The 12,822-nt window shown below is 37.4% G+C and overlaps 1 long non-coding RNA gene and 1 pseudogene across 2 annotated transcripts; both read right to left on the reverse strand.

Annotated features, from left to right (window-relative positions):
- Positions 1-3,339: 3,339 nt before the first annotated feature.
- LOC141607348 (protein LAZ1 homolog 1-like) lies at positions 3,340-11,004 on the reverse strand (annotated as a pseudogene).
- A 40-nt stretch (positions 11,005-11,044) lies between these two features.
- On the reverse strand, positions 11,045-12,611 carry LOC141605426 (uncharacterized). Of its 2 annotated transcripts, none has more exons than XR_012526356.1 (4): positions 12,234-12,611; positions 12,019-12,084; positions 11,326-11,398; positions 11,045-11,243 (listed from the first exon to the last, which is right to left on the reverse strand). It is a non-coding gene; the product is annotated as an uncharacterized LOC141605426 (long non-coding RNA). The 2 variants fall into 2 exon arrangements; XR_012526355.1 differs by having other exon boundaries at positions 11,045-11,189; positions 12,234-12,606.
- Between the last annotated feature and the right edge of the window lie 211 nt (positions 12,612-12,822).

Genomic DNA, 12,822 nt, shown 5'->3' on the forward strand with positions numbered 1-12,822 from the left:
ACATATGAGTTGCTCGATAAAAGATAGATAAAGACAAATATAACACTTTTAAAATGTTTAATCATGTACTCATAGATATAATTATTAAAAAGACATTGCTCTTTAACTTTATTAATGCACAAATTGTTCTATAAGACCACTTTTAGCAAAAGACTAGCCTAATTGCACAAAGCCCAATTAAGTAAGTTAATAAATCTGTGAAAAAATTGTCTATTTTGGTAACATAATATTTTATCTTGATAACTTGCATATTTAAATATGTCGTTATTCATTATAAAATATCGGGTAATCAAAATAAAACTGAAATATGAATATAATTACATGTTAACTTTTGGCTTTTCTCCTTTTGGGCCAGTCTTATGCTATAAGACGGTCCTATAGGAGAGTTGATATACATGACCTTTTACGAGTTGCTTTAAAGTTTTACTAGATTTGGTGTCCGGCTTCGTCCGAGCTACCTCTATTTACCGTTAAATTTTATTTTCAATGAAATAAACTATGTAGGAGTTGTCTAACTCACACGTTTACTATTTGTAATATATTTTTCTACGACATATCTTCTAATTATGATGAAATGTAAAATTTATTTTCAAATTATAAGACACGTTCACTACCCCGCTATTAATATTATTACTTTCACGACATTCTTTCTTAATATCATTACGTTCACTACTCCCGTGGTTACTATTGTTTCTTCTACTAATTCCTCTATTTTGTTTTTTCTGTTAAATTTATTATTCCCGTAGATATCTTTAATTACATTAAAATCCCTTGATTTCTGAAATTAATATATAGTACTAGTACTGGTGTCCGGCTTCGCCCGGGCTACCTCTACTTGCCATTAATTTTTTTTTTCATTAAATCTATAAATTTATCATTAATATATTTTTTTATGACATCCATTATGGAAATAAATTTTGAGGCAATTCATTACTCCTGCTATTAATATTTTACTCTTATTAATAAAATAATAATAATAACATTTCACTACTTGCTCGTAATCATTGTTACTTTCACTACTCCCGTCGTAATTATTGTTACTGTCACTACTGCCGCATTAATATTGATAATTTCACCACTCCCGCTGTAATTATTGTTACTTTCACAATTGTCGCATTAATATTGATTATTTCACTACTCCCGTTGTTGTTTCTACCACTTTCACTAATCTCGCTGATAATATTGTTACTTTTACTATTCAAATGAGTGATTACTATCATATAACTATATCCAATGTTATTACAATTTTTTTCTTTTCTGACGAAATTACTTTTACTACTTAGGCATGCAATTTTAAGAGGATTATGCATTAAATCAAATCGAAAGAATTATGCAATATTATATATTATGGAATCTAACTTGAATTATTTATAAACTACTTACTATATTTTTGTATGTTAAATAATTAACATCTATACATCTATTAAACTATAAAGTTTAATAAAATTGCATAGATTTTAAATTTAATACATAATTTTATTATGATAATAATTAATACCATAAGTATGCATGTTTATACAAATTAATTATTTTATTTTAAGGAAATTGACCATCTTCTATAAATATTTAGGAAAATTACTAAGCATCTTCTTTCTTTTAGTCTCCTTGAAATTGACCATCTTAATTAATTATTTTATTTTAAAGAAATTGACCTTAATTAATTATTTTATTTTAAGGAAATTGACCATGTTTTAATCTCTTACAAATCTTTAGGAAAATTATCAAGCTCCTATATAATTTAATTTTAACCCAAACTATATAATAGTTGCATTGAAATCCTTTAATCGGTTCCATCACACGGTGCTATTGATTTAAAACTATATAATATAATTAATTTGTATAACTTTCTTTAATAATTACATTAAAGTCCCTTAGTTTTCTGAATTTAGGTGCTGTTTGGCCAAGCTTAAAAAGTGCTTTTGCAATTGAAAAAGTAGTAGCTTGGCCAAACATGGTAAATTAGAGGGTTTTAAAAGTGCTTTTGAAAAGTCAAAAACTGATTATTCACCCCCAAAAGGAGAAGTAGATAATTACTACTTCTACTTCTACTTTTCACATAAAGAACCAAATAAACAAACAAAAGTTGTATTAAAGTAGTTAGGCCAAACATATAAATTTTGTGAGAAACCACTTTTACAAAAGTATGGCCAAACAACTAAAACTTTTCCGAAAAGTAACTTATGAATAAACTCCTTTTGAAAAGGAAAAACCATTTTCCATAATCAAGGCCAAACAACACCTTAATATATACTTCCTCCATTTCAATCAATTCTATACATTTGATTAAAATATAACTCACATATATTAAACAAATGTATATAAATGACTATTGATTGATTGATTACTACTTCCATATAAAAAGTAACCAAAAAAATATAAAATCTTAAAATTTTATCCTCTTTAATAAATTTGGACCGGCTGGCTAAAATTGGGGCCCAAACTCGCAAAAAAATTACATTGGCCTTTTTGGGCGGCCTAAGCCCTATGAAAAAGCATATTAGGATGGGCCAATTCACTGGGCTTGGTTGGTTTAATTACCTTTAGTGGAGATTTAAGATTTGAAATTGGGAGACCACGAGCCCAAAGTCTAAAGTAGACCTGGCAAATCGGGTCGACGGGTCGGGTTTGGGTCGGGCCAATTCAGGTTTACGGGTCTGTTTCGGGTTTGTTGGTCAGGTTGTTTCGGGTCAAGCGGATCAAGTCATTTCGGGTCGGGTCATTTTCGGGCCAATGATTAAGAAGGAAAAAGGCATTTCAAGTCTTTTGGGGTCAATTAAAGTTATGTTTTGTCGGGTCATTTTCGGGTTGGGTAGTTTCGGGTCGGGTCATTTCGAGTCGGTTAATACGAGTCTATGAAAGCTCGGGTCATTTTTGGGTCGGGTCGGGTTAATTCAGGTTTCGGGTGTCATTCGGGTGCGGCGTTTCGGCTCAATTTCGGATCCCAGGTCAGCCTTTTTGGGTCGGGTCAATCGGGTCGGGTTGATTTTGCCAGAGTCTAAAGGAGGATCAAATACCAGAACACTACTGTCTACGACCGCGACAAAAAAAACTGAAAATTTTATATTAATGGCCGTCTATTTAAATTCAGAAAGTCATACTCAACAAAAGCATTAGTCACCTAAAGCTCTAAACCCGTCTTTATCAATTATGAAATTCAACACTATATGAAAAATGAAAATGATAATCAACAAAGGGTGATCTATGTTGGCAGGATTAAGAACCGGTGATTCGGTATGCTCATTCTAACGATCATAAATTTTACGTTGGTCTTCGAGTTTAAAACACAAACGTTGAACACTTGCCTCCAGGTTTGAGTAGCATATGTTTGTAGATCTAGTATACGCTTGTGTCATTCTGTACATGCTAAAAATTATTTTCGCTAGAGTTACAAGGACAGTTTCAGATTTCAAACTCAAGTAACAGAGCATTACTTAACAGTGACTTTACCGGCTAACATTTACTACTATACAAGTTGAAAATTAGCTCCATAAGTAACCGAGAATGCTAAGCAATGGAAATATCAGTTACTTTTAATTGTCTCAAAATGCATGTGCACTTCAGGCTAATGAACCGTATCAAAACTTAGTCACGATCAGCAAGTGGCATAAAAGAGGTCGCAAATGACTGACTGTGCAGTACTGAATGAACATACCAGTGAGGCTCGGCAAATATTGAAAACTCACTGCAACATCCATGAACTCTGCAATGGCGCCTTTAATCTTCCAGTGAGCATCTTCCACCCCTGCAATCTGCAAAACTAGTTGAAGGCAATCAGTCAGCAAATCGATATGCCATATCCGATTATTCCTAGCCCACTTCAGAGCCATAAGTAGACCATATGCTTCAGCTTGCAGCGTCGATTCAGCTTTAATCCGGACCGAGTTCCAATGGAGTGGCTGTCCCTTTTCGTCCAACACCACCCAACCCACTCCGGCGCTAAACTCTGGGATCCAGGCTGCATCGGACTTGATCCTGGCCCTAGCACATGTGCCATAACCAGCACTGGCGATGATGTTGAACGGGTAGGATTCCAAGGCTCTTATACGCTCACAGCTTTTCCTATCGAACTCCTCCCCAGGTAGCTCGATCAGTTTTCCTTTCTCCTTCTTACTAAATGCCATAGCCGATACTCTAAGTGAGAGACACTCATAGAACCAATGGCATGCCACCTCAATAGATATACTTTCTCCCTTTAAGCGGATGGCATTTCTAACCTGCCAGATAGTAGCGAGAAGACAAAAAGATGCAAGTGGCCATGCCATCACAATCACTACTTTGGAGGTAGCAGATCCAATTCATAATCCAGACTTTGACGCTACAATCCCTACCCACTTCACTTCTAATACCCAGGGGACAACCTCTCCATAACTTACTAGTAAAGGGGCAATCGAGGCAGAGGTGCTCAGAAGTTTCAACGATGATTCTCATCATGACAGAAGGTGCTCAGATTTTGGTTCATATCATGGCGTTTCTTTATCTCCTCTCCAGTAGACAAAGAGTTTGCGACAATCCTCCAGACCAGAATATTCCATGAATTTGGTCCAATTAGTCTCCACACTTTCCCTTAATGAACTTCTTTACATCTCCAGGAGTACGCCTATTTATCTTCACCTCAATAGATTTCGTTTCCAATTTCAAAGCGGAAACATACCCACTCTTAGCATTATATCTTCCATTTGGTGTGTGTTTCCAGAAAACTTCATCCTTCACAGAGGCTTCGATGGACGAATGGCACATATCTTCTTGCTCCAGTATTCTCCAAGTATCTCCTCCACAAGCGGCTCATTCCATTCCCCACACTGCTTTTTAAGATTATATTGATGGTATAGCTTGCAATAAGGTCATTATCCACTCCCTGGCATTCAGGCTCAGGGACCGGCATTTCCCCATTGACCCACTTCGCAGCCCAGATTGATATCCGCGACGGATTACGAATGCTCCAAACCAAATTCGGGTACAGTAATTGAAAGCCCCACCTGATTCCCTTCCAACCCCAAGACGATGCACCCGTTTTATGGTTCAAGATATTCCCAAGATTCTCCACTTCACAATTATATTTGGTGATGAACACTTTACTAATCAGGGACTCTCTCTCGGAAATGATTTTCCAAGCTACTTTGGCCAGTAGCGCCTGACTAACGCAAGCCACGTTTCTAATCCCAAGGCCACCTTCATATTTAAGGAGGCTAATGAACTCCCTGTTACACCAGTGAATTGTGAGATTTTTTAGGGCCAGCCCACCAGAAATGTGCTAATGAAGAATTAATTTTATTAGACACACTTATTGGAATCTTGAATGCCGATGTGGAGTAAATTGATAGTGAGGCCAGCACTGAAGAAATCAGGGTCAGTCTTCCAAGCCAGTGAAAGCCAAAGTCCATTCCCGGAGGAGATCCTTGACTTCACCATTTCAACCATGAATTGAAGATTTCCTTCTTCGACCTACCAAAGTCAGTAGGTAAGCCCCTTCTTCGACCTACCAAAGTCAGTAGGTAAGCCCAGATACGAGTAATCACCTTGGAGGGAGAAACTTTAAGCTCCTTAAAACAGGTCCTAGCAAACTCACGAATCAGTCTAGCCGACTCTTGCTCCGATAATTTGTAAGGAAGGCCCTTGAAAAGTTGTTGGTTGGCTGCATAATACTCACTAAAATCCCCATCATCCCTGGACGGATTGAAAAGGCAATAGAAGTAGTTTCTGAATGTTTCCCCAATTTTATCCATATCCATAATCCAGCCATCGTTTTCCGTCTTCAGTCCCAATATGAAATTTCTTCTGGCCCTCCCTTTAACCCAGTTGAAAAAAAATTAGTACAAGTATCTCCATCAGTCGCCCACTTCAGTTTCGATCTTTAATTCCAGAATTTGGCTTGAGCTCTTGCAAATTCATTATGTTCAGCTTGAATTTCCACGAGTCCCTGTTCATCACCGTCGTTGAAGACATCTACCAGTTTAGTCACAAGACCATTCTCGAAATAATCCCATTTTTATCCCTTTTTTTTTATCTAACGACCATTTCCTCATGTCATTACGGATCAAAGCCAATTTTCTAACCAGCCTAAAAACTCCAGACTCCTTGAAGTTTCGTAACCATCCATTCTTGATGATATCCATGCATTCATCATGGTCCAAATTCCACGCCTCCAGTTTATATGGTCGCTTAGCTTTATCAGAAAGAAGGAGAATATCAATCTCAATAGGCGAGTGATCGGAGAGCTGAATAGGATAGTGCTTGATCCCAGTGTCAGGAAAGTAAATCGGCCAGTCCGACGATCCAAATGCCTTGTCGATCCTTTTGAAGACACGTTTCTCCCCCTTTCGGTTATTGCACCAAGTAAACCTCGGGCCTTTAAAAGGTATGTCAACAAGTCCATATTCCTGTTTCCAAGCAAAGAATTCATCACTCTCCCTTACTCTGGCTTTGTTCTTACTCAGTTTTTCCCAGCTATACTCCACTTGGTTAACATCTCCAACAAGTAAAAAAGGTTTATCCAGCTTTTCCAGCCATTCCCCCAACACCTTCCCAGTTTCATATCTCTTAGACACAACTGGATCACCATAAATGAGACCAAGATACCATGGAAAGCCAATGCATAAATTAATTGAGAGGATAACGAAATTATTACACTTAGTCAAGATAAAAAGTCAAACTTCCTTCTTCCAACCTACCCAAAGCCCATTGATAATAACCATTCTCTTCTGCGTCATGAACCTCATTTTCTTCCATCAAGCATCCCAAATCTCTGATGCGGGTTATCATTCTGGTTTCCATGAGCCCCCATGGGCACCTCAGAATTCCCTCTATGAGGAATACGATCTGTTTCTGCTGCACCAATTGCAGTTCCACCATTTCCCATATAAATTATCATTCATAGATCCTCTGTCATTTGTCTCAAACCTGTTTCCATCATTAAAAAGAGCATCCCCATTTGAGCTCCTGCTATGCCCATTCTGATAAATAACCGGGCCTGAGAAGGGTTGAGCAGTAACAGCAAAGCGCATTCCCGGTTGGACCCTTTCCCCTGGGGTCGTGCCCAAATCAAAGTCCAACAATATTTCCTCATCAAAATCCCAGGGCACCCGCATGTTCTCCCAATCTGATACTCGAAGTCACACATTTATTAGCGGAAGGGAAAGCCCTAAGATCCAGATTGAACATGGTGTGCGTGCTCTCCGCCTGGAAAACAACAAAGCCTCTGTTAATGACCCTATCTAGGGCTCCGTTAATACTCGAACAATGTTTTCAATCCGCCTTCTACAATTCGAACCCTTGTTCCCAATCCTTCCACATTTGATAAGTATAATTCTTCCACATTTGATACAATACTTGAAAATCTCTTCATAGCGAAATTGGATCCATAACCTTCGCATGGCTAGAAAAAACCCGGAACCAGGGGGTCGGAAGTTTCACTTTCGCTCTAATTCTCAAGAAGTCCCCTGGTGGAACCATATGAAAAGGCTCCACCTCATACTCCTCACGTATTAGTTGTCCAACAGTATTCGCTAAATTCATGTTCATGAACTCGAAGGGTAAACCACATACCCTAACCCAAAGGCAAGCATAAGGGAATCTCACACTTCTAGGTACCATTTCAGGAGAAGCTAAGTTACCTAAACTGCGAAGACGAGCCTTTTGATTTTTGATTTTGCTTCAAACCCCGCGACAAGCCACTGTTGCTAACACTCCCCTCAAGAAGATTGTCATTGAAATCTGAGAATTCCTTTGAATATGAATTTACTGGGACAAGACTGTCATCTTTTGAGCTTCTATGCGGCTCCAGTTTCTTGACATTTTCAGATATCTCGTGAAATGTTCGGTTAATTTTTGCAAATCCCTTTTCAACAGGCTCAAGTGCTCAACCACATGGGACATGGTGTACTTCATGTCATCTGCTATCTGGACATTACAAAACAGACGATTTTGTCAGCAGCTTGATTACGCACAAACAAATAGACAAACTACAGTTGAACTTAAGTGACTGGATCAAATTATGAAAATATAAAGTTTAACCCAGCTAAAGCTCTTTGCTTTTGTTGGTATGTATGCTCTTTATCTACTTTTATTTTCGTTAATTAACTGGGTGTTACTCTGGGCACTTTTTTTCTGGGCTTGATGGTTGTTTGGCTATGTTACTCGGACTGTGTCCGGAATTTAGAAATATCTGTCACAGATGCATGTCCAACAGCTGGACTCAGCTATTTTAACCTAAAATAAAGTGTCCAAGTGTCATACTCATCTCTAAGTGTTGCATACTTGTGCATTGAGCATTTAACACTGGCATGCAAGAGAATGTGAGGGATCTGAGTAAAAATTGGTCAAATTTTTGTAATGGAGTACCTCGTTTGAACTTTTTTCAGAAAAATAAATAAATAAATAAAGGTATAAAATTTATCGCACTCACAATTTCCCCACTACCGACGACCACATCACGAACAGATTGTAGGAAAGTTCATCTTCTTGTCTCTGTCACCATGTCGAGAAAATCTCATCTTAGTAATACGAGCACCATCCCTAACCTCCTCTGGGTCAGGAGGGGTTCCCAGGGCAGCATAATCATCCATAACAGCCACATTTCTAACACACCATTCTCCACGTTTGTAAGGTAGTGCTAGAAAGGTATATAAATGAACAACAGCAGCAACACCCATCTATCAATACAGCATAATTTTAGAGCAACAAACACTGATGGGACCGTGTAGAAATTAGGACACGAGAAAGCCACTTCCTAATATTAGCTTGAGAAAAAATTAACACAGAAAATGCATTAAAAGAATGCTGTCAGAAGTCTCATAACACATGAATCAGCAGAAAAGTCCTACAGAAGAACGCGGTTAACGCTGACAGTGCAAAGTCAGAAGACACAGGTTCATGTCTACACACATAAGATCCTAGGACATTGTCAAACAAAAGCATTTGTGCACTTTACAAATTGTGGCTTTGAAAGATAATATATACGTAATACAATTTTTATATAATTAATGACTGAGAAATTTTCTACAAGGGCTCCCTCGTAAACAAATTTTCAGGGTCTACCACTGCATACCACCAACTAGTAGTCTAGTACCGTAGTACATTAAATTCTTTCGTTCTTGGTGATAAACTGCTCTCTATGAAATTTTTTTAGGGTGTACTCCAATTTGAATAATAATAATGATAATATTACTATGAACAAAGTTAAGGGGTGGCCGCCTAGAATATATGTTGTAAGTCATCGTTTGTTTTAAACCAGGATAAATCCCTCAACTCTTCAAGCATGATTAAAATTACATAACCAAGTCACCGCAAAGATAAGACATCCCCAAAAACATATCGTCAATCTTACACTACTTACGCCTATAAAAGTTTGTTGTACTCCACTTAAGTACGCTCAACTCAGGATTTTGAAGACAAGAACAGTACTTCAAAAGATACGACATTGAAGACAGAACAACTGGTGAGTGGTGATGCCACTTTTTTCATCAAGGCAAATATTTATCTAACTACGGATCCTGAGTTTATGACAAAGTAAGCAACTGGGAAGCTATTTATACGCGCAGCTTGTTCTTGTTTAAGCCATTTAAGTTGTATCGGTCAGCCATTGGTTGTATGGTGATATCATTCTAGGATTGGTCTGTTGGTTAAATAATCGCCAAGGACAGGCCATATTGATCATACATCGGCCAGAACGGCCAAAAATCAGCTATATTAAAAGGTTGTCAATAGGTTAAAATTTTTGGAGAAAGCAAAAAAATTTGTATGTCAGTCATCTAATACTATATGTTATATATTGCTCCTATATAATAACATGACACAAAAAATCTCACTTGTTAAGCACCCAACCGAGCAAAAGCAAAGAAGTAGTAATTAATCCACAGATATAAGTGGATAAATGAAAAACTAGCGACATATAAAGCCCAATTACCTCAATACAGATTATATAGTCTTGGATACGTGTTTTCAGCTCCTGAGCGAAAGAACCTCGGAAGGCCCCTATGGAAAAAAGGAATGCAACAGCCACTCCTTGCCACCATTTTAAGAATACTATTGATTTGAAAGTCAAAATTTTTGCCAAAGGTTTGATAGGCTCAAGCTTATTTTTGGTTACTCCATTAAATTGAACAAGACAATACAAAGCCCGAGTTTGACTGGAGTTAAGAACAGCTGCCAAATAGGGGTATCTGCAAGAAAAAAATATCCATAAAAATAGATCAGTAAAAGAACTTCAGTGTTCAATAATCAATATTCAGACTATTAAACGTCATATCAAGCTCTTTCATCTCATGTTTTGCATCTTGGCTAGCAGGATATCTCTCATTTCCTTTTCACGACTAAGAATAGGTGATTGTAAAGAAATGCTCTGATACAAGTTCCACAAATACTGAGCTCAAATTCCAAAATATAAAAGACGCTCAAAAGCAGCATCGTACCCATAATTCCACTGGAATTTTCCTTCTCCATAAACACCGCAAGCTTGAAATGCACATGTCAACTTCACTATCATCTGAAAAGTCAAAATTCTAACATAAGAACTTTGACTTATGCTGACAGGATGAAAGTAGTTTAACTGAGTGCCAAAAGGCAATATTAATAACGACATTAGGATAACCAACAATACTAACTCCATACATCATATATTAAGAATGAAAGAGATTTTAAGTTCATGGCTTTGAAATCTGGCCTTCGGTATTAAACAAAATTGCTTTACCCAAGGTTAGGGTGGGGGAGTTATAGGGTCGATGAATATTATCGCATCGTATTAATTTTAAATTCTTCAATTCAGTCACTCACATATTGAACAATTCCAATTTTGACAGCTTGATAGAAGTCTTCACCAAGATACCACTCCATAACACCATACGAATATGCTTCTTCCAAAAGGGGTGAGCCAGCAGAATTTATAATACTCTTTCCATAAATTCAATTGTCTTCACTTCACCACCTGTAAGAAAAATTAACCAAGTCCATCATCAACCATTTCAGTAAATCCAATCATTAACCATGCTAGCCATCAAAACCTGAAATCATAGCATGAAAAATATAAAAGTAAATTCAGCAGCTAACGTCATCATACGAATAAGGAAATGGGTAGCCACATACTTTAGCGTCTTCTGCCATGAATTCTGGTCCATCCTGGGATGACAATTGCTATATCTAGTCATCTGGTTAGGCAAAGATTGGACTTGAATTACAGAAACTTTGGAAGAGTGAACCTGTGGATGAGTAACAACAGAGTTGGAAGATATCGCTACAACTACAAGTCCTTTCTGCAGAATAATATTGCCACAAGCTCATAACACTGAATGATAGACAGAAATGGATAACCAAACAGTCATGTAATCTACGTACCTTCATATAAAACTCGGTAGGTTTCACAATGCTCTTCTGCAAATGTATGACAAAGGGGTAATGGTTGCAGTACCTGTATCAGCCGTTGTTAGTGACAGTGCTGCATTATTCACTATAACATACTCCATACAAAAATGTATTACATCTTACAATCGCATTCGCTGCGAATAACATTTCTAAGTTCTGTCATGGTCCTCGTGGATTCTAATCCGCTCAAATGTATGCGGAGTAAACAATTGTTTGACTATTGAGGACCAATGCTTAAACAAACATAACTCTGCACCTGGTGCAGGCCAACCTTTCGCCTTAAGGCTCTGACTAAGAGAGTTTTGGGATTGCTTTGTTTAAGGTTATCCTCCATATTAGTTAGTAATCGACTCCTACTTCTGCGCTAGTGTTTCCAGGTTTCAACCTCCCCGAGTATGCGAGTATACTTGAAATACCCAACAAAGTTTCCTATTGCTTTTATATTCCTTCCCCTTTTGAGGGAAATGCTAATGGAAATTAGATCGATAGTTGATCCATACTCCATAGCTTGAATATGCATATTTGTCAATAATCCGCCATAAGACGGTCCTACAGTATGACAAACTCACTTCAAAACATCAACCACCCACCACGTCTTAGCATACAGATGGTATTACCCGAGACTAGCGACGTAAACCACACATAAGAAGCAGAAATGAAGCATACCAGTAGAGATGGATATCCTTCGAAATCTTGCAATGTCCATGTCTTCCCCGTCAACGGCTCCAACAACTAGTACAAACACAGAAACTCAATCACATTCAAAATATGACAATATCACATAATATTACTTAACTCCCCTAATTCCGCACAATCCTCTCGTACTATCGTCAAATAATGAAATTAAACATTGTGTAAATTGATCATGATTAGTAGGTTACCTCAAAATCAGGAGCACGAAACCCTAGACAAACGCGTTTGGATTCAGTCCTAGCTGCTCTGACAATAGGAGACGGCGTTTTTCGAGGAAGATAAGATTTCAATTTGGAAGAATTAGTAAACCCTAACAATGGTGAAATCAAAGAAGATTTGAAAGAGGGTGATTTGCGAGGGAAAGTGAGCGAAAACGCGTCGTTTTTCGATAATGCAACGGTATTCTTATTGATCTGTGGTTTGGGCTCCGATCTCTCGGCAAGTTTAGCTGGACTTCAAAAATGTACCCAAACGGACTTTCGGTTCGACTAAACATGGAGAATGGATTTGGGTTTGATTTTTGGTCCGTATTTGTTGAAATTTCGGTCTTCACTTCAGTTCGATTAAAGGAGTTTTTATGAATGTTTCCGGGTAATCCATAAGTTTGATAGAATGTACAAATCAAGCCCCTTAATTTATAAATATAACAAATCACTCCCATAAGTTTTTTTTAATGTGCAATTAACACATATCTTATTTTTAAGAATAAAATTTGCTAATGAAATATTTTATGATTAGTGAAAATCAAAATTATTGATTAGATATAATCCTAAAATT

Source organism: Silene latifolia, chromosome 10, assembly GCF_048544455.1.
Source record: "Silene latifolia isolate original U9 population chromosome 10, ASM4854445v1, whole genome shotgun sequence".
In the NCBI taxonomy this organism is placed as follows: domain Eukaryota; kingdom Viridiplantae; phylum Streptophyta; class Magnoliopsida; order Caryophyllales; family Caryophyllaceae; genus Silene; species Silene latifolia.